Genomic DNA, 22,871 nt, shown 5'->3' with positions numbered 1-22,871 from the left:
TCCAGTTTTGATTGAAAAATTGCCTTTCTATTTTCAAAATGTATTAGCCATCTCCTTATAAAATAACAATGCTGAGGGGGCAGTTAGGCTTGAAAAAAAAAAAAGTCTCAAGCGTGTCAAGAATTTAAAATTGTTTATTCCCCTTCACAAGGCTTCTTTCAGATTGTCACATAAACATTGGAGTGTTACTTAATTCTTTGTAAAGGAGATACCATCACATCTCTTTGACCATCAGAATGTAAGGTGGTGTCAACTTATCCTGTTCAGACCACATTCAAAGCCCTAATTAAGGGCTGCAAGTACTTTATAGTATTTTGAAATACTGATCACAGCACGTGGTTATTGTATATACTGATTTTATGCTATGATTTATTTAATAAAAAGGAAACCTGTGCTAGCAACTGGCTTTATTGATACTTATAGTGCTGCTTAACTGTTTTATTGGCCTTAGAAGCCCTATAATATGAAATACTTTTATTATATCATTTGTGGGGTCATATGCTATTGTATGATAGGGATTGTGCTGCAGTCACTAGTGAGTGGGATCTGGTGGTATAGTAGTGCTCTGGTATAATAGACAGTCACACAGATGCAGATAAAACCAGTTTAGTTGCTAGAAGGTCAAACCCAAGAAGACAGTAAAATCTTTTCCACGAAAGTGGTGGCTTAATTAATAGACAAATTCCAATTTCACCCTGCTGTTTCAAAATGGAATAGCTTTTATCCTAAACTAATTTCTTGCCCACAATAAATAACAATTTAAATTTCCTAATCTTCCATAGATAGGAATCTAGCCTTTCAGTTGGCATTTGGAGGATAGGGACATCTCATGTTTATAATTGCTTTGCTGTTCTTTAAACTATTAATCTTTTTTGGAAAGACTCTATAGCTTGGCAGCAGGATATTGAAGGAGGGTTTGGGGGATCTTTTGTAATCGGTCCTGTGCAGGATTTGTGTTTCATTCTCCCCACAATTTCTTTGAGCTTAACAAAAAACAGAGTTTAGAAGATTTGTTTGGTGTTTGACTTGATTATTTAAATAAGAGATAAGCAATTGCCATTAGAGCAGCTAGGCAATAATTTCCTGGGGTCAGGGTCTCTCCTGCCCTGTATACACCCCTATTGTTAATGGAGCTGAACATGCACACACACATTTTTAGAGGGGAATGTTAAACAGTCCCCATTTATTTTACAGTGCAAATACTTACATGACAAAACACAGACAGACTTCAGGAGTCAGTCTGAAGAGTTTAAAAACAACTAGAAGAACAGTGATTTAACCACCTCAACATCACTTTTCCCCCCTGAATTTAAATTTCGGGACTGCAAACTCCCAGTTAACCATTGTAACCCCACTTAGGCACCACCAAATCCTGGGGCAAGGTGGGGCCCAGATTGTAATGTTTTTCTCAGCATTTCTTCAGTGAAGTAGCCAAACTCTGCCTTTGGAAGCATCTCACTAATTACACAGGCAGCTTAGGCAATCAAAAAATCAAAATCAAAATTAGGCCTATCAATCAAAAACTAACTCTTATTCTAGCATCCCTAAATGGGCCCAGGCAGGCGTCTTGTTCAGTCGGATGTGGATGACACTAAGCTGGGTGGAAGTGTTGATCTGCTGGAGGGTGGGGAGGCTCCAAAGGGATCTGAACAGGCTGGATCCATGGGCTGAGACCAATGGGCTGAGGTTTAACAAGGCCAAATGCCGGGTCCTGCACTTGGGGCACAACAACCCTGAGCAGCTACAGACTAGGAGAAGTCTGGATGGAAACTGCCTGGAGGAGAGGGACCTGGGGGTGTTGGTTGACAGCGACTGAACATGAGCCAGCAGGGGCCCAGGTGGCCAAGAAGGCCAATGGCATCTTGGCTTGGATCAGACCCGGCGTGGCCAGCAGGTCCAGGGAGGTTCTTCTCCCTCTGTACTTGGCACTGGTGAGACCGCTCCTCGAATCCTGTGTTCAGTTCTGGGCCCCTCACCACAAGAAGGATGTTGAGGCTCTGGAGAGAGTCCAGAGAAGGGCAACGAAGCTGGTGAGGGGGCTGGAGAACAGGCCTTATGAGGAGCGGCTGAGAGAGCTGGGGGTGTTTATCCTGGAGAAGAGGAGGCTGAGGGGAGACCTCATTGCTCTCTACAACTCCCTGAAAGGAGGTTGTGGAGAGGAGGGAGCTGGGCTCTTCTCCCAAGTGACAGGGGACAGGACGAGAGGGAATGGCCTCAAGCTCCACCAGGGGAGATTTAGGCTGGACATTAGGATAAGATTTTTCACAGAAAGGGTCAGTGGTCACTGGCAGAGGCTGCCCAGGGAGGGGGTTGTGTCACTTTCCCTGGAGGGGTTTAAGGGACGGGTGGACGAGGTGCTGAGGGACATGGTTTAGTGTTTGATAGGAATGGTTGGACTCAATGATCCGATGGGTCTAGTCCAACCTGGTTATTCTATGATTCTATGATTCTATAGTGGTATTAAGGGCTAGAGGTCAAGCCACGACTGCTTGAACATGTTTGCAAGATGCAGTGGGAGCTCAACAGCAGGAGTCTGTATCAGTCAGAACTCTGTAATTACATCCCATCATGATATAAGGGCAATTTTTTTCTCTTTAATACTGAAGTATGTGTCTGATTGTCTTGTAGCTATCTCTCCACCAGCAGCCAAGTGTGCTTTCTCATCACTTTTCTTCTGGCTTGGCTTTTGCAGCTACCATTGAGCCAAAAGTCAAAGTGCAGCAGGTGGTGGCCACTATTAGCAAGCCAGAGTGCTGCTGAGTCCCAGGGTTGAAAGACTCACACCCCACACTACGGTCACCACTTCAACCAGAACAATAAACCTGACTGAAGGATTTATTATGTATGCCTGGAGCCCCTACTTAATATAGCCCTTTTCCTACATCCCTCCTCTACTCTCAGGTCAGGAGCAGATTAGTTCTTTTTACTGCTGAGTCAAAAATTGTAAGAAGGTTTCAGTTAGTTCTGAAGGAAACTTTTGCATTTTTTAGCATCTGTTTTTTCTAAACCAGGATAGTTTTGGCTTTTTTTTTTAATGCAGGTGGTACAGGTTTTCAAGTTAGAGTAGCTGAGTGCCTTAAAGATGCTTTACAAACAGTTCTTCAAAGCTCTGTGATCGCAGCAGAAGAAGCATTCCTGAGGAAGTCCAATTTACAATTGCTTTATGAAGAAAGAATATTGCCATTCTGACATTTATCTGTAGTAAAAAATACGCCTCAGGGAGGAAAATATTTTGACAGAGTTCAATCCATTTAGCATTCAAATGACAAAGATTTTACAACTGTTCCCTGTTTATCAAGAGTAAAGATTCTGTAGACTAATAAAACTTGTGTTGCTAAATACCTGAGTAGCAATTAGAAATTCACCTTTGCGGATCTTGAGGGTAGTCCTTGTAAGAAATTGCTTCTGGAGACTGACTCATGGAAATCCAACGAAGTTGCCTCTTCTGGTCCTAAGTGTTTTCTTCAGCCACTGCCCAGAAGCTGGACAAGCCCCTGGCAGGCACGGCTGGAGGACTGCCTGTGTACAACAAAAACCTTAAGTCAGTTTGTCCTTTGATTCCTTTTTGTTTCTTGCGACAGTTCCAGAGAAATATGTGCAAGTGACCTGAAAAAAACTTGCATGTCTTGGGAAGATATGAAAGAGAAATGTAATGATGCTCGGTAATCAGTCAGGAGGTATTTGCTGCAAGGATATGGCAAGATTCTGTTAGACAGAGTGATATGGTTTATATTTAATAATGATCTGGAAGAAGTGACAATATGTTAGTGAAACCTCAGGTTTCATTGTGAAAGATGTTCGTCAGCAAATCCTGTGAACGAAATAGTTGCTTTTGTAGTGGAAAGGAAGGACAGAAAGATACAGTAAGTGAAGCATCTCAGGGTGCCCCCTCCTTCTTAGAAAGTCAAAGCCTGAATTCCTAAGCTGTAAAGTGTTTTAAAAGCAAAGAAATATTGAAAGGAGCACAAATCCTCATCTTTTGTGCTTGAAAAAGCTGATTTTCAAGAGATGCAGTATAACAAGACACAAACACTTTGCGGAAGCTGTTTCACCCTCGGAGAATGCATTTAGTCAGCTATAAAATGTCACATACCTCAAACCTAACAGTAAAGTTTCTTACTATGAATACAGAGGTGTTCATCCTTTATTATGAGACAACTTGTTGAGATGCATGAAGTTGTCACTCCAGCTGGAAGAGAGAGATATGTTTCATTTTATTTGACAATTAAAGTTGCTCTAGAAATAGCGTTGAAGTTCTGTGTGTATCTGTGGGTTGCTTATCTCAATCTCTGGACAGATTTTGTATGTGAATTGATATAAAGCTTTCCCAGAGACTTTTTTGATTTAGATACTCCAAGCTCCCCTCACAATATGTGAACATTGCATTTAAAGTTATGAAGTTTTCCAAGCAAAGAAATCCAATGAATAGGATGCAAAACACACGAGACCATTTTGCCTGGGATCTATAGCCCATTGTCTGAAATATCTTGTCTTTGACAAAATAGACAACGAACTTCCTTCTGCTTTCAGTTATATTCATATAAATCTGGAATAACACCTTTGGAATCCAAGATGAGTTCTGCCTCAATGTCTCTCTTTTTAGACACTGGACCACAGCCAAGCTTTATACTTTGAATAACTGCCTCGAATGCTGGCACTCAATTCACAAGTAACCCATAGGAGCTGCATTAGAAAACACAGCTCTAAACTTGGGGAAATGCTGGGCAATTAAACTCTGTGCCACATAAATCAAAACTCTAGCCTGTAGGTTTCAGGAAATGGGTCCCATGCACACAGCTCAAGAGCAGACATGCCCGCACGGGATCTGCGGCTTGGAATGCGAGGCTGCTCCTGGTTCGCAAAGAAAGCAGGATCCCTCTGCTCTTCCCTTTTCACACGGTCTCCTTTTATCTGGCTTTAACATATTTCCTTAAGTAAAATGAAGAAATTTATCTCAACTCCGTTTTCACAAGGATTTCAAGCCTTGAAAGCCACCGCAGGCATTTGTGAATTACCTTTATTCATTCATTCATTCTGCTGGAGAAGTGGCACTGCCACATCTTTCACAAATCAGTCAGGTTCATTGCTTTTGAAACCATGCTGTAAACCAGGTTAAGAAAATAACCCAGGTCAAAATGAAGCTGGCATAAATACTAGAAACAATGGTTGCAGAGTAGTAATATTCATGACAAATTATTTTGTGTCCAGCAATAAATATGCTTAAATTATTGCAGAATCTGCTTCTTCACAACTGATTCTTTGAGAAACATCATTGTTTTCAATGTGATTCATTGTCACAGAATCACCAGGTTGGAAAAGACCCATTGGATCAACAAGTCCAACCATTCCTATCAAACACTAACCCATGCCCCTCAGCACCTCGTCCACCTGTGCCTTAAACACCTCCAGGGAAGGGGACTCAACCCCGTCCCTGGGCAGCCTCTGCCAGGGACCAATGACCCTTTCTGTGAAATTTTTCTTTCTGATGTCAAGCCTGAACCTCCCCTGGTGGAGCTTGAGGCCATTCCCTCTTGTCCTGTCCCCTGTCCCTTGGGAGAAGAGCCCAGCTCCCTCCTCTCCACAACCTCCTTTCAGGTAGTTGTAGAGAGCAATGAGGTCTCCCCTCAGCCTCCTCTTCTCCAGGCTAAATGTAAAACAATGTAAAAATCCACTGGTATTTCTACATCTAAAATTTTCCTATAGAGAACTGACGAGACAGAGACCCAACAAAATGTTTTATGCTCTTCACATCAGGGTCAGAAACATCCTTCTGGTGTTTCTTCTACCTGGCTGTGTATGTGTATGAACAGTCAGTTTCTCTCCATGACTGTTTTTTTTTTTGTAGAATACATGTCAGCAAGACACTCTGACCATATGAATATTGACTACTTTTAAGTTTTGTTAGGAATACTTACTCTCTTGACTTGTGCGCCAAGTCTTAAACGTCTTTTCTTGTATTTAAGGTACAAGTGAACAGTAACTACATCTCCAGCTACTTAACAACTCATGTGTAATGTGTTTCCCATTTCAGCAATTCCCACCTCTCAGCTCACAGTTTCATTAATTTTTCAGGTGAGCTTTTTGCTGAAGTGTGGTTAAGGATTGAAATCCATTACGCTGTAGCTCTCTGCTACAAGTTGCCCTTGGAGTAATTTACATAGTGTTAACACAACATTGCTCCACAGCACTCTGTCAAAAACTGAAGAAAAAATCACACTCTTCAAGACAAGAGCTGGTAAACCAGTTTTACACTAGCTTAGAAGGATTTTCTCAATAATAAACGTATTAATAATATTAAAAATTACATGGGTTAAATTCTTTGCAAGGTTTATTCCCGTGAATGATAGAATCATAGAATAGTGTGGGATGGAAGGGACCTGAAAGCCCATCCCGTTCCAACCACCTGCCATGGGCCGGAACACCTCCCACTACATCACGTTGCTCCAGGCTCCATCCAACCTGGCCCTGAACCCCTCCAGGGATGAGGCAGCCACTGGGCAACCTGGGCAACCTGGGCCAGGGCCTCCCCACCTTCATCGTGAAGAAATTCCTCCTTATGTCTAGTCTAAATCTTCCCCTCTCCAGTTTATACCCATTGCTCTCTGTGCTATCACTACAAGCTTTTGTAAACAGTCCCTCTCCAGCTTTCCTGTAGCCCCTTCAGGTACTGGAAGGTCACTCTAAGGTCTCCTCGGATCCTTCTCTTCTCCAGGCTGGACAATCCCAACTCTCTCAGTCTGTCCTCTTATGGGAGGTTTTCCAGCCCCTGCATTGTCCTTGTAGCCTCCTCTGGACCAGTTCCAACAGCTCCATCTCCTTCTTATATTGAGGATTCCAGAATACTCGATAGTCCAGATGAGGTCTCACAAGAGAGGAATAGAGGGGCAGAATCCCCTCCCTCACCCTGCTGGCCACGCTGCTTTTGATGCAGCCCAGGACACAGTTGGCCTTGTGGGCTGTGACCTCACAGTGCTGTGATCTGAAAGAATATTAGGCATCTGTTTTGGATAGAGAAGAGCAAAAAGAGAGGTAATGAAGCTGGAAATATTATGTTTTAATTCATAATGATGGAATAAAAGATGTAAAGGACTTTTTATTGTTCAAATCATGCTAAATCAAGGTATGGCAAAGTCTGAAGATGTGGAGAAAGCCTTGGTGCACTGGAGACAGGCTGCCAGGCCAGCTGGCCTAGCATGGTCCTGAAGAACTTACCTGGAATTAGAAATCACAACAACTTCAAATAGCCCTTTTTAAAACAAAAGCTACTTTCTATGAAGTAAACTATGTTTTCAGTCCTTTTAGGCTACTCAGAATCACTGGGCCTACCTGTCTTCATTCTTACAGGATTGTGAAGGAATTGAGAAAAGAGATTTAGCCCCAAAATATTGCCATAAACTCCAAACTACCCTATGTTCTTAGACTGAATCTGTCTGGAGTGAACTTACTTATTTCTGTTTACTACATTATGTTCTAGATAAGGCCAAAAGGGCTGTAAAATTAATATATAAGTGTAAACCTTTATCTTACAGCATGCATGCAAATGTTGTGGAAACCTGAGTTAATCCCGTTTAAGAACGCAGCAGGTCCCAAAATGCTACCAAATACCAGAAAACTTGCAAATCAGCCATCTGTACCCTGCAGACTAGAGCCTGTAGGGGATGGAGAAAGGTTATGCACATGGCACAAGAGAAAGACTGAGCTTTCCAGCACCTTGCAGTCAAGAAAAATGGTGAACATTTGGCTCTGCTCCCCTAACATGCCTAAATCTTGAAGAAAGTCTTGATGAAAAGTCATCTTCTAAATGACTGAATTACTTGCCCCGAAGCTTTGGTGTGGGTAGTGCTTGTGATAGGGAAAAGAACTCAGACCGCTGAATTTAAGATATTGAGGTAATTTAACAAAGAAACCCCGACTGGGGCTGCTTAATACTAGGGGTTTTTTTCACTTTTTTTTTAACGTAAAACCAAGGACTGAATAGCAGATGCTGTGTGTGCCTTGGCAGCAGGAACCAAATCTTGCAGTGAGTTTGGAGAGGTTTTTTATTTCAGCGTGGGCTTGGCTTCCCTTAGGCCTTCCTAATGCTTCCCGGATGAGTCCATCCCCGGGAGGCAGGGCAGATGGGGACCGCTGGATACTAAAAGGGGGCCCTTACCTGCCCAAGCCGCAGTGCAACCCCAATGATTGCAGGGTGCTGGGTTCATTGTCTGTTCAAGTGGCAGCAACGGCGAGGAGCAGCTGCGACAGATGGCAAGGCTCCAGCCGCCTCCTGGCGATGGGACCAGAGCCAAATCAAACCTTTACTTCACTTCTTAAAAAAAGATAAAACCAAAAAACCCCAGACACCAAATCCACATGTAGTTGTAACATACAAGGTGGAAATATTTCTACAAAGGCACCATTTATCTACCCTCCATTAACCCTTATGATCAGCTTTTTGAAGTCAAGATTTTGTTTCTAACTTACTTCAAGCATGTTTTAGCAGGATGTTCAACCCAGAAGACAGTTTACATTAAACTTTTGTTCTGAGAAGAACTTACAAGATGCTTTACTCACAACTGAATGAATTCAACCTAGTTGCTACCTTCTTAATTGGAGAAATCTTTCTTGCTGAACTGCACAGGTTCCATTTCTGAACAAAGCTCATTAAAATCAACCCGAGATTGAACCTATTGTCTCTGGTGGAATCTGATTCCACTTACTACATCTAGAGTTGTAACTGGAGTCATAACACCCTTCCCAATCTCGTACAGGCAAGACTCAAAAGTGCTCTCTGAAGGGCTTTAATTACTTTCATTTCCAGATGATTTGGGGTGTAGGCACCTCTGTTTTCATCTAGGTTCACATACAGTCAGCTTAATCCTACCTTTGTAGGCATCAAGGAAAAGGCTCAAAGTTTATTTAAGTTCCCATGGGACAATCAGGGCTCACAACTTGGCAGCATCCTGAACCAAATTAGACTTCCAGAATAATTCAAGCCTTTGACCATAGAACGCAAAACTGATAATCTTATCAGACGTGTGCTTGAGGTTTATTGATACCATGGAGAGGCCACAGCAGTTGCAAAACTCTCTGAGAACTCTCTGAGTTCTCTGTAAGGAGATGAGCAGGAACACACAAGCAAGGTGGTGAGATCCCATCAGAGGATGTTGTCCTGTTTTGCCAGCAGCCAAATTGAAAACACAAGTGCAGAGCAGTGTAGAAATGAAGTGAACTGATATTGTTTGATGTTGACTAAAAGGTGTTGACTGTCATCAAGGATTAATCAACGAAGGAAATACATTTAGATTCTTTATCAGCTAAATCAGAGATTCTCTGTGAAAGAGGAAGCAAGAGGAAAGCAAGGAAAGGAGTGGATTGCTTTCATGATGACTTTAAACTACTCTTTCCACCAGTGCTAGGAAAAACGCTTTTTCCCTCAAGATCCGACCAGCTCACCAGATATTTCCACCCAAGACGCAGAGCATTTTCAACTATTCAGAGCAAAGGAAATCTGTTTTCCTTAGAGAAAAGTTTGTGTAGGCTAAAGGTGAACAGAGCTAATGGGAAATGGGCACGCAAAGTTAGAGCAATCCGTCGCAAAGGAAAGACCACAAAACTGACTTTCATCAAATACAAAAAAAAAAAGAAGAAAAGGAAAAACTGAAACACAAGAAACCCCAGCAGCATTGCTAATTATTATGTATTTTGTTATTTATGTTATAATGGTGTCTTGAGGCCCCTATCTTGAGTTAAAATTTAAGCTTGGGATATGAATTGTTATGTATCTGGTTGTTTAATGCCCTCAGTGGGGTGGGAGGATTGAAAGAAAACTTAATCTGTGATTGTTTATAGTGCCTGCACTTGAATACAGACCTAGGACAACACAAAGGCAAAATTTTTGAGGATTTTTTGTTATCATAATATCAATTTGAGCTTCGTGATTTTTTTTTAAACAGTGGGTTGGAGCTTAACAAACTGCTTACTGTTTAGTATTTATGCTGCAAAGATTTGATTGACTTACTCAACACTCCTCTTATTCATTAAATCAATAAATGAAATCGAAACAGGTTAGTACCCTATTATATTAAATGCTTTCTGTTTGTCTATGGGAAAGAAAAAAACCTTTTCCCTTGTTTAACCTTTGGTGCAGAGGCTGTTTTTTAAAGGATGACAAGACAAGAAGGCATCCTCTCTTCTCAAGTATTTTTAGAACTCAGCTCAGTCTGTCAAAAGTGTAACTATAGCTGGTAAATGCTTGATGATCTGAAATTAATGATGGATGCAGATTTATATGACCCCTTCTAGCTGTATTTTTTTTTTCCTATGGACTATTCTACTCAACTGTTCAAACTACAGCCAGTCACTTTTCCATTTCTCAAAAACTCCAAAAATGTGTTTATACCCCAGGGAAGTAGAAAAATAAAACCCTAAATCCCAGAGATGATGTGGTGAGAAAAAACCTGCTGTTTGGGATTGTCAGGTGGAGACCTGATATCCAAAGTTAATAAAGGAAGTTTTTGTGGTCACACAAGCAATATGGGCAAAACGGGAGAAGAAATGCAGTTCTTTGAGGTTCTTTACAGGCATCTTAATCATGTAATCAGCTCTCCTGTTCTGAAGGACAAGCAGGTCAAAATAGGGAGGGAAAGTCGTGAAGTCTTCAAAGAGAAGTGAGTATTTGCATTTACTTCTATGGACCCTGACCCTTATGTCACCAAGAAATTAATAAAATCATTTTAGCAAAAATAACTAAAATAATTTTGACCAAAATAACTTCTTGATGAAAATAAATCATTCTAAAATGAAAAGCTTACCGAGTAGCTTTGGATTCTGTTATGTAGATCAGATAAAAGCTGAACTAGAAACCGGTCCTTACCTCCAAATAAAACCCGCTGCTCTGTATTTCAGTGAAATGTTCAGAGACTTGAAGAAATTAATTTGAAAAATATTATTAAAAATAGAAACACATTATTTGATGTCAAATGAAATTTTAGAACTTTTGCTTTGCAATAATCTTAAACATATCGAAGAAATTCTTCGTTCTCCAGTTCTATCACATCTCCCGTTTTAGGCAGAACAGAAGCTGAGATCCCTGCAAAGGTTAAAGTCAGATTTCAAATGAAAATATAGTTTCAACATTAAGCAGACGAATAATTTTGCATATGAGAACCATTCCATTTGGCACTCTTCTTGTGTATAATCTCATGTCATTACACCGGAGTTTAATTTTGCTAATCCTTATTTTGGGTCGGGTCACACTGCTGATTTTTAAAAGACCGTTCATCCATTCCAGTGTGTATTTCTGGTTACAAAGCAAAAGAGCTTTCACATTTAAAAACAAGAAAAAAATCTCAGAGAAGTGGTCTCTCTCTCTGACACTGAAGTTGTTTCTGCTATCAATAGATAACGATAATTTATAGTTAAATGGTGCAGATGAGATTCAAATGATAACTACACTCTGAAGCAAGGAAAAAAAATAAAGGTAAGGCAGCTTTTTCTGTTTTTTTTTGCACAAGGCCACCTTGTAGCTCTTTATTCACATGCAGCTTTTGCAATATCTTGTATATTGTTGACATTCCTTAGCCTAGACTAACAGTAACACGTGTACAATACTCCCATCACACCCTCCACCAGCTCAGTCAACCCTATTCATGGGCCACACACCTGTGCATATTTGCAGTCCATTTAACTGTGGGCTGAGAAATATTAGCTTTCAAGATGGACACAGTAAAAATTGTCCCCCCTCCTGGCCCTTTTTGTACTTCACAAGCATTAAAGGAGTACTTAGGGAGTCACAAGCCCTGCCTTTCACATAGTCTTATGTTTGATGCTATCACAGTCCTGTACCTGTTTCACAGCATCAAATAAGCAGGAATAGAAGAGTATCAGCAGAAAACCCACACTACAGCCTATTTGATTCTTCTCTCAGCTGGATCAGATTGTCTAAAGAGAGACAAAGTTTATTCCTCTTGTATCTAAAATTAACACTCATATTAAATTTTCACCATCTTGAATGTTCAAATCATGCGAAACTATCCCAATACCTGAGGGAGCTAAAACTTTCAATGGTTCTGCATCTCAAGGTTGTACCAGAAACCATGGAAACTCTTTTAAAGAAATGATGAGATTATTAATCATGGTAATTTAATAATTTATACCAACTTCTTTAGTCGATTCAAATGACTGTATTCGGTTATGGCATATCAAACGCACTGTATTTATCTTTCCACACCGAAGTCCTGATCTACATGGAGAACTCAATGGATGGAGAAGATGTCACTATGTGCAATATATTTGCATTTAAATGCAAAACACTTCTATTCCTAAATGCTTGGGTCTTCTTCTGTAGAAATATGATGGTGCTGGAAGTGTCTGTGCATAGTCCTACACGGGAGATACTTTGACAGTTCACTATTTTTTTTCATTGGCACAATGGCTACATTCAAGCAAAATTTAGATCCAGGATTGAAATGAGGCTGAGGTGGGCCTGAGGTCCATCATGTGACTGCTGCAGTTCTAGAATCATACAACCATAGAATCATAGAATCACAGAATCACCAGGTTGGAAAAGACCCATCGGATCATTGAGTCCAACCATTCCTATCAATCACTAAACCATGTCCCTCAGCACCTCATCCACCCATCCCTTAAACCCCTCCAGGGTAGGTGACTCAACCCCCTCCCTGAGTGGCCTGTTCCAGTGCCCAATGACCCTTTCTGTGAAATTTTTTTTCCTAATGTCCAGTTTCCAAATAGCCACTACCTTGATTAATAGAGTATTTCTGCTTAACCTGAATGAGTACGTCCCAGCTCCAATTTATGTCTAATACAAGCTACTTGCTATTGGTCAGGGAAAACATCTGTTACCATTACTGAAGACTAAAAGAAAGTTAACGAACATGTAAGGTATTTACTTATAATAATCTTGTACATAACATAGCCACATGAAGCACAGATACTGTTTAGAATCATAAAGCCATAGAATAGTTTGTGTTGAAAGGGACCTTAAAGATCATCTCATTCCAACACCCCTGCCATGGGAGGTGCTCCCACTGGACCAGGTTTCTCAAAGCCCCATCCAACCTGGCCTTGAACACCTCCAGGGATGGGGCAGCCACAGCTTCCCTGGGCAACCTGGGCCAGGGCCTCCTCACCCTCAGTGTGAGGAATTTTAGTCTAAATCTGCCCCTCTCCAGTTTATACCCATTCCCCCTTGTCCTGTCACCACAAGTGTTTGTAAACAGTCCCTCCTCAGCTTTCCTGTAGCCCCTTCAGGTACTTGAAGGTCCCTTTAAGGTCTCCCCAGAGCCTTCTCTCCTCCAAGCTGAACAACCCCAGCTCTCTCAGCCTGGTCTCAGCCACCTCGTTTAGGTGTCAGAGCTGGAGGACATCAAGTTTCACTTTAAAATTTGGGTCACCTAATGGGTTGAAAATTAATTTGCACAAAAAAAAAAAAGAACAAATTGGTAGAATCCTCTTTCAAATGCTTGGTGAATTCTCCTAGTCTCAGTTTTGCACAGTTCAGGGATGCGTGCGACAGATACTGGAGATAGGCAAAAGCCCTAATTCATGTCTTAACGTCTTGTCCTCATCTGTTTCTTGATTTATCCTTGTGCTTAAGGCCCTTTCAGTACATTTTTCTGCATCACCAGAGGACACTGTAAATGAGTTTACTATTAAATTAATAAAAGTGGAAAATGAAAAAGGTGTAAAGCCTGCAGGACAAGCACAAAGAAAAGCTCTAAGGTATCAGCTCCTGAATGGTGAATGTATTTCCCTTTTCCTTCTGTTCAGCCTAATAACTTCCCAAGAAAGTAGTGAAATTCATAGTTTGTAAAACATTTGAAACAAGAAATTTATAATTTTGAAATGAGTGCACAGAATACTAGAAAATAGATTACAGACATGAATTCATCACAAGCATATATTTCACTAAATAAGCAGATAAATCTTTTAGTAATGTAATTTCACTGAATCATAGCATAAAATCATCAAAAGAATTGTCAGAAAACCTCACTGGGGGATCCTACTGGAGGATGATGGTACATGAGGCTGGGACATTATGATTCTACCTGCCTTAAGAACCAATACAAAATGAATGATTTACACAAATAAAACTTCATTTTGCCTTAAATTGATAAAATGTTTGTGAAACTCAGAAAGAAAAAGCATTACAGGAATGCTGTGTAATTCCTTTGGATATCCTTACTGAAAATGCAGCCACACCTATAAGTTTTAGAGAGCTGTAGTTCTCCAGTCACTTGGCTGAGAATCACATTTCAACCCTTATTTCTTCAGCCCACTAATTTCTGCCAGTGGGATGACAAAAATAAACTCAAATAACCAATTTTAAAATGATTTAATTTCTCCATTGCAAATTCATAACATTACCATAAGGATGCAGAAAGCTTAGGAGTTTACAAAATGAAATATTCTGTCATGCCTGGTTAAATTTTGAGGTTTCTAATAAGAATTCGTTTTACAGACTTCTTAACAGAAAGTCTCCGTGTACCAGTTCTGAAAAAATCTGAGGTAAAAGTATATATTATTTTTAACTCTCTATAAGGAAGATATTGTTATAAGTCAGTGACTGGAAGGATTTTGAAGTATTTTGTGTTTTCTTGAGAAAAGCAAATACAGAGAGGATGTAATGTGGTCAAAGAATTCACTGATTAGTACAACATCAAATCATAGAATCAAAGAATCATAGAATAGTTTGAGTTGAAGGAGACCTTAAAGGTCATTCAGTTTTACCCCCTGCCACAGGCAGGGACACCTCCCACTGGATCAAGGCCCATCCAACCTGGCCTTGAACACCTCCAGATCCTTCTCTTCTCCAGGCTGAACAAGTCCAACTCTCTCAGCCTGTCCTCATATGGGAGATGCTCCAGCCCTCTGATCATCTTTGTAGCCTCCTCTGGACCTGTTCCAACAGCTCCGTCTGCCTCTTATGTTGAGGATTCCAGACCTGGACCCAGGATTCCAGATGAGATCTCACAGGAGTGGAAGAGAGGGACAGAATAATGTGAGATTACACCACCCTCAGACCCTTTCCTTCACTGTCATAGGTGTTAATTGAGTATATACTTATGAAATCAATAAAGAATTGCTAGTTATGCAACTTGGGAGTTTGGCTGGTAGCTTATAATGTTTTATAATGAAATGGAAATTTGTTTGCAGCAGAATTTTAAAGTAATTTTGCTGTAGTTTAAATCATACAGCTGATTACTCTAAAGAAAGATGTATCTCAAAACTCTCTCTAAGAAACATAAATAGATTAAACAGTCACAAGCTGCAAAGTATCATAGGATTTTAAGCATCTTTAAGACCTGTTGGGCTTGACAGTGTAAATGTCACATCTGACTTCGTTGAAAATATCCTTATACAGGGATATTTTGCCAGGGAGGTGGTTGAGTCCCCATCCGTGGAGGTGTTTAAAAGGTGAGTAGAAGAGGTCCTTGGAGACATTGTAGTGGACAGGTATGGTTGGAGTTGATGATCTCAAGGGCCTTTTCCAACCCAATGATTCTATGATTCTGTGTTTCTAAGTAATTGGTGCAGTGATTCCAATGTGTAAACTTGGAAACCTGAGAAAGGATTAATGATCATCCTATTTCATATTTACAGTGTGGGAGTTCACACTAGAGGCAGTCATCCACCCAAGGATTATTTTGCAAGTAATCGGTTTGGAAGAACATTCCATTCATCACATATAAGTGTCTATTTTAGGGTAAGATGTAGCATATTTTGGGATCCATTTACTATTGACTCAATCTCCAGTTACTGTTTCAGCATCTGTGGTGACTTTGTTTTCTTGGCTATGTTGTGAGCAACCACAAACAGTGACATGAATTTTACTACTACTATCCCTACTAGTTCTGTTTAAATCATTGGTGACTTTGCCATTAAAAGTGAGTACTTTGAATTACATCCATACACAAACTAACAAAAAAAAAATCCATTTTTTTTACATCATTATTATTAGAAGCAGAAATCCATTGAAAATTGCCTGCTGTGGTTTGAATACATGTACTTTACTACAGAAATTCACAACTACACAGATTTCCTGGCCCCACCATCACTTAAGCCAAGCATTATTTCAGTTTGCAATTGGAACTCCATTCCTCTCAAACTTTAGAAAAACACCTGATCTCTGATTTCAAATGTCTTCACCTCATTCAAGCTCATTGTTCTCTTGCCAGCTAGGATCATAAATTCTAATTTATTCCAAAGTTAAATATATCCATTAGTGTCACAGTTAAAGAAGGCTGTAAAAATAAAGGAGGAAAAAGAAAATAACTGAAAATCGTCATGTTAAACTGTCAGGAAACCCAAACAGCTCCAAACATGTGATGCCATGAAATGAAAGAGAACAGCGATGTAATTCACAATGGGCTTGCTCCAGCACAACTGTATTTAACAGGAGTTATTGACATCTGCAGGGGAATCAAGCCTCTTAAAATAATCTGATAATATTTAAAGACGTTATACAGAATTACTAGTGTAGATTTTAAGAATGCTCTTGATATCAGTTAAAAAGAAATCTCTGTGTAACTATTTAAGCTTGACTATTCCTTTCCATCTAAGGAATTCTAAAATATTATACAAAGAAAAGCCTTGTTAGGTCAGGGTAAATGTCCTCAAATCCTGCCTTGGAGAGGGGCCAACAGCAAAGGAAGAAATGCTTTTACGATGGTTCTGGACTCAGGTACCTCCTGGGAAAAAGGTGTCTTTGCATTTAATAATTTCCACTAGGTATTGCTTCCTTTAATTTATGCAGGTATTTTTTGATCCCCTTTTTTTAGCCTTTTTGCATCCACAGTCTCCTGTAGCAAGGAAGCCTGTACGATGTCAGATGAACAATCTCATTCGTTAGTTTTGCTTATACAATCTACAAGTTTTATTTGATGCTTGCTAGCTCTCTTTTCTCTCTTTGAGAGAAATGAAAAGCCACTATTCCCTACTGAATGTCTTGAGGCCACTCATGGTTTTATATTTCTTCTCTCATATCTCCTTTAGACTTTTCTTTCATTTCCTCATAGGTCTTAGTCCATTTAGTCTTTGCTTATACAGAAAACAGAGCAGAATTTTGTCTTTTTTTCATTCCTTTCCAGAACTATCTGGTTAAACTATACACTTTTTGAGTCAAAGGAACTGGCGATTCAAGAAGATACACTTAGCTGTAGCCTTACTCTAGACTTATTCTCTGTTTTGCTATTACTTTCCTAATAATTTCTAACATTTGTTTAGAATTTCTTTGGCCACTTCTGAGAGTAGATCTGATATTTTCATAGAATTATTATAAAGCATACATATATATACACACACACACACACACTACAAATTTCTTCCACAGTATTTGCTATGCTGCTTAAAGAAACGGCCTATTTTGATTTTGATTTCCTAGTTGATTTCACATTTATTTTAATCTTGATTTTCCTTTTTAGCCAAAGGAGAAAGCTAAATACTTCCATAGAGTAATTCAATCCAGAGACCACATCCATCTCTTTCTCTCCACTGACTGCAGGATGGATTGAGGGAGGTTAAAATACTAATTTGGCTGATATCTAAAACTGTGTAACATGAAAACTCCTGTAGTTCCTGGTGTGCTGATGAATGGAGATCCCTTGTTTCTGTAGAAAATCACTTCCATAGCTTTCTCACTGAAAGAAAGAGTGAAGTGCAAAACCTTCAGTGAGTCTCTGCATAGTTTACTCACAATCGTACAACTGAAGGGTTCAAATCGCTCTCTCCACCTCAGCTGAAGGAACACAGATCCACTTCAGTCCCTTGTTAATATTTAAAGCATTTTCCCTTGCTTCTCTGAGGCATCTAATACAGTTATCTTTGACCTATTGACTGGCCTTATCTTTACCAAGTATTGTTATTGCTGCTTGAGCATTCCTGTTCAAATCAATAAAGGTAAAGGTGGTATAATTTGGCTATAAAAGGAAGATGTCCTTACATATTTTATGTTCTACCATGTTGACTACATAAAATTATTCTAATTTCACAAAGAAATCATGATTGCCCCTTCCCTGGAGGTGTTCAAGGCTAGGTTGGACGAGACCTTGGGCAGCCTGATCCAGTGGGAGGTGTCCCTGCCCATGGCAGGGGGTGGGACTGGATGGGCTTTGAGGTCCCTTCCAACCCAAACTGTTCTACAATTCTATGATTCTATAAATATATTTTAGAAGAAATCCCCTACAAGAGCCAGTTTTGCCTGTAAATTAAAGTATTATTCTTAAAAAAACCCTGTTCTCTTTGTATTACCTATTTCCTGTATAAAGATATGGTATATTACATCACCTGTATGAAGTTTCAACTTAGTATTTATTCTTAGGCATCTTTGATTATTGTTTCAGAGATGTGTCGAGGTGCATTTAAACTTAGTTCATATTGTTACACTTCAAAGTACTTTCAATAGTAGTGACAACCAGGATTGAAAAGGAGCTGCTTAGAATCCATTCAGGGTCAGATTTCTTTGCTGAAAATCAGTTTTTATAATCACAGAACACATACAGAGATGTGCTGCTGGCTGAGAGGTTTTTATTATTTCTTTATTAGTAGCTGAAATTATTTTTGCTTTATAACCTACAATTTATGCCAGAACACCATTTTTTTTTTTTTAATGGGAAGATGTCACCTCACACAAGTCAAGAAAATATCTAGCAAAATGTGATCATTTTACAGCTGTGTTATCAAAAGGTTTGTGGAAGCCAGCTTGAGTAGGAAGAACCAGCTATAACGAAGGTGCCATTGCCTGGTAACAAACTATGAAACCTCTAGAAAAATCTTTCAGATAAGCTGAGTGCACTGGTGGACTGAAGCCTTGTGGCTGAGGTTGTGTAGCCTGCAATAAAACAGATTGCTCTGTTCCTAAGGGCAGCAAAAAACTGTTCTGGCTTTACCAAACCAAATCCACTGTCCCTGTTGCACAGAAAACAATTGGGACAGAATCATGAAGCTGTTGGAACAGGTCCAGAGGAGGCTACAAGGATGATCCGAGGGCTGGAGCACCTCCTGTATGAGGACAGGCTGAGAGAGTTGAGATTGTTCAGCCTGAAGAAAAGAAGGCTCTGAGGAGACCTTAGAGTGACCTTCCAGTACCTGAAGGGTCTACAAGAAAGCTGGGGAGGGACTGTTCACGAAGGCTTGGAGTGATAGGATGATGAAGAATGGCTTTAAATTGGAGAGGGGCAGATTTAGATCAGTCGTTCGGAAGAAATTCTACACACTGAGGGTGATGAGTCCCTGGCCCAGGTTGCCCAGAGAAGCTGTGGCTGCCCCATCCCTGGAGGGGTTCAAGGCCAGGCTGGATGGGGCTTGGGCACCTGATCCAGTGGGAGGTGTCCCTGCCCATGGTAGGGGGGTTGGAATGAGATGATCTTTAAGGTCCCTTCCAACCCAAATTATTTTGTGATTCTGCGATTCTATGGTTCTATGATTCTATGAAGGCGAGAAGTGAATGATTCAAGGGTCTTGCTACATTCTTCAGCTGGTGTCATTCTTCAGTTCAATTTCAATAAGTCACAAGCTCTCCACTAAAAGTCAAGGTATTGCATAAGGGACTTGAGGGGATCAAGGCTCCCTGTTTGCTTCTTCAGTTGAGAATGAATTTCAACTTTGCTAAAATTTCACTTGAACAAAAGCAGCAGGGCTTGGGAGTGCTTTGTTTGATTGTACAAGCAAGGAACAGTGAGAAAGAGCAATGACAGCACTGGATGGTGTAAACCTTAGAGAAAAAAGTGCCCCAGGACTCTGCTGAGCACTCATTTCTGACTTCTCTCCATATTTTATCCCTTTCCTCACTTCTTACGAGCCCCAGTGCCATTTACCTGCTTGCATGTTTGACAGAAATGTCCCTATTAAAGAGAGAGAAAAATTGCCAAACTTGTTGAAGAAAATTTACAACAGCTTGGACTGAACCTACTATTTACCTATTCCTATTTTCCCTGGAAGAAAGATAGGGATAGCAATCAATTTGTTGTTCCCTGGATACCCTCAAGGAGTGGTGGCTCAGCTTGTTGTAAAACCCTGCCCTAACAGCAGCAAAGTTAAATTGTCAGCCCTGTGCTTATCTCAGGCAGGAAAGAAAACATCAGAAATGGGAGTGGAAGTGTCTGGATTACTCGTACAACATAGGAATGGAGAGATCACTGCCACTGTAGTATTCTGCACTGTGGGACTGGGTGATGTGGGTGATGACCTTCAGGTGCTGGGAATGCTTTGGATGAATAATTGAAAACTTTTTTGTGTCTTAAAATTCAATGTGTTCTCAAGTAAGGTTTTGCTGCCTGTGCTGGCTTCATGCCCACAGTGCAAATTGCTGCATAAGTAAAAGCCTTATATTTTATAAACTATTGCTTTATTTTACTTCACAGATGTATATACATTATTTTGATGGAGTAGCAATGGTTAAATCTCATGGAGAGAGCAGGTGAAAGGACTTGTTTAACGTGTACTATATCAAGCGCAACAAGCTACTGTCAAATAAATAATACCAGTAAGATAGAATTAATTTATAAGAATGGTTTATTTCTCTGTGTTGTGGTCCCTAGATCCATAATGATGGACAAATCCATCAATTGGATGAGGAGTATTCAGTTACATTTATACAAATGACTTAGTTCATATCGAATTTCAGAGTAGCAGTTCAGAACATATAAAGATTGTATTATCTTTATAATTAATAACTGCTCCAGTGATTTCACTGTTTGGTAGACTAGTCTTACTTGGAGCTTTCTGATTAAATTCCCAGGTCTGCCCTGGACTCTTTACATCTGTTTTAAATAGTGACAGCATTATTGCAAGAAAGTGGATAATATTTGAGGGCAATCCAGATTAAAGATTCGTTAAGTAATTATCCTATGAGATAATCTATGGTTGACTCTTCCCTGAGAAAATTTTAAAGGAGAACAAAACTCCGTCAGTCAAACTCTATTTGCTCTATAAGGTTGTAAAATTAATAATTCCCTTCACAACCTCACAAGCGTCTGGCTAGGCCTTGGATATCAGGCCTGGCTTTCATTTTATTAGGGTAAATTAGCTTTGAAGTTCTTTTGCTTCCTTCCAGGACACACTTCCACCAGTTACATGTAATTACCTATTTACTTTCTCCTCCCAGGCTGCTATTTCTGAGGACAATAACATACTTTCCATTCCAGTATGGGCTTCTTGGTTTGTTTGCAAGGAAAGTAGCAATAGCCATTAAATGTTCAGACAAAAACGTTCAAGGCTGCAGAGTACACGGCCTTAGTAGAAAGTCAGTCCTGCTTAGCTCATCAGTGAAATTGAATTAGAAACATTTTCTGTATTCTAAGTACACCTGTCCGTAACCATAAAATCAGACACTGCAAATTTGCATACTGGATTTGACAATAATTAGATATGTGCTCTTCAAGAAATACTTTCATGAAACAGACATGAGTGCTGGCCAAAGTTATAAGACTTGAGGCACATTATGGACACCAAAACACTGGTTGTCTCAGCATGTGTAATAGTCTAAAGCTGCAGGATCTTTCCTTAACTCTCAGTATTAAGATAAAAAATTAATTTACAAACGCATCAATAGAAAGAACAGTCAAGATTTCCATTATCCACAACATGCTAATAAATTTCTTAGTTCCTGCTCCTTTTCATCATCATTCTGATTTTTAACATGCTTTAAACCTAATCTGTGTCTAGGAAGTCTAGAAAACAATCTTTCTAAGAAAACATTTTCATCTGAAGTCACGCATATGAAATGAAGAATGCTCACATTTTCCAGATGAATACTCTGTCTTATCCAGCATCTTGCCCCCAGCCATGGCCAGTAAAGATAATTCACAGGAAGAGAAAAAAACTACCTCAGAACTAAAAGAAACTTTCAGTTCTGTTTTGACTGATAGGCAGTGTCTATTCTACATTCTGCATCTATTTCTGCTCACATTTTGCTTCAGGCATGATTTAGCCTTGAAAAACAGCTTTTCAAATAAATTATCTCAGTGTATTAATTCCACCTAGTTCAGAATGAGATGATATAATGAGAAATTTCTGGTTTGGGAGTTCATTTAAGCTTAAACAGACTAAGCATTTTAAGGCTCACAGGGGCCAGCACCCTGCGCAAGAACCATGCAGCCAACATCACCTCTCACTACCACAGCTAAAATGACTCCCTGAGGGCATGGCAAGGGGAAAAGTGGGGAGATGGGGAGAGAGACTTTGGCAAAAGCCCATAAAGTTGCGGAAATTGTGTCTCCATAAAAAGATACGAGAGCCTTTCTGCTTCCTTGCCTTATCTTTTCTTACGAACCTTCTTGTTATTTTACTATCGCTAATACTTATGCATATCTTCCCTTTTGTGACTACCTACTCTTCCCACTTTGATGTCTTGGTGTTATGCAGAGAGCTTTAGGGAAGCGATGAATAAGGCTCTGGAAAGTATGGGATACTCTTTGCACAAAATGAAACAATTACAACTGGAAGTGCATGGTGCATCAGAATTATCGGAAATCGGAATTTAGTCAAGTTAAAGACCCAGTTACAGTGATAATTGATTTCTATTGTGGTGTGTTATATTTTATCATGTCTACGTCTTTTAGTATAGCTGTGCTCTGCATAACATTATCTAATGTTACACTCTGTGACGCTTAGCTGTCTTTAGCCTCTGAGTACCGATAATTTCGGGCTGTGTGTATAACTTGTTGAACTCTTTTCTAACCAAAAACTGCTTTACACTTATCTATGAAATACCTTCACCATAACACTGTTCTATTATTTATGTCAGCTCCATCCTTCGTCAAGCTCTCTCGGATTAACTTTTTTGCTCATGCATATTTTAATTCACACCAAACTAGATTCAAACAACTGAAAAGATATCATCTTAAACTGAAAAATCTTTCATCAATGAT

This window comes from Phaenicophaeus curvirostris, chromosome 2 (assembly GCF_032191515.1).
Source record: "Phaenicophaeus curvirostris isolate KB17595 chromosome 2, BPBGC_Pcur_1.0, whole genome shotgun sequence".
Lineage (NCBI taxonomy): Eukaryota > Metazoa > Chordata > Aves > Cuculiformes > Cuculidae > Phaenicophaeus > Phaenicophaeus curvirostris.
The sequence above is the reverse complement of the archived record's forward strand: the minus strand, read 5'-3'. Positions refer to the sequence as shown.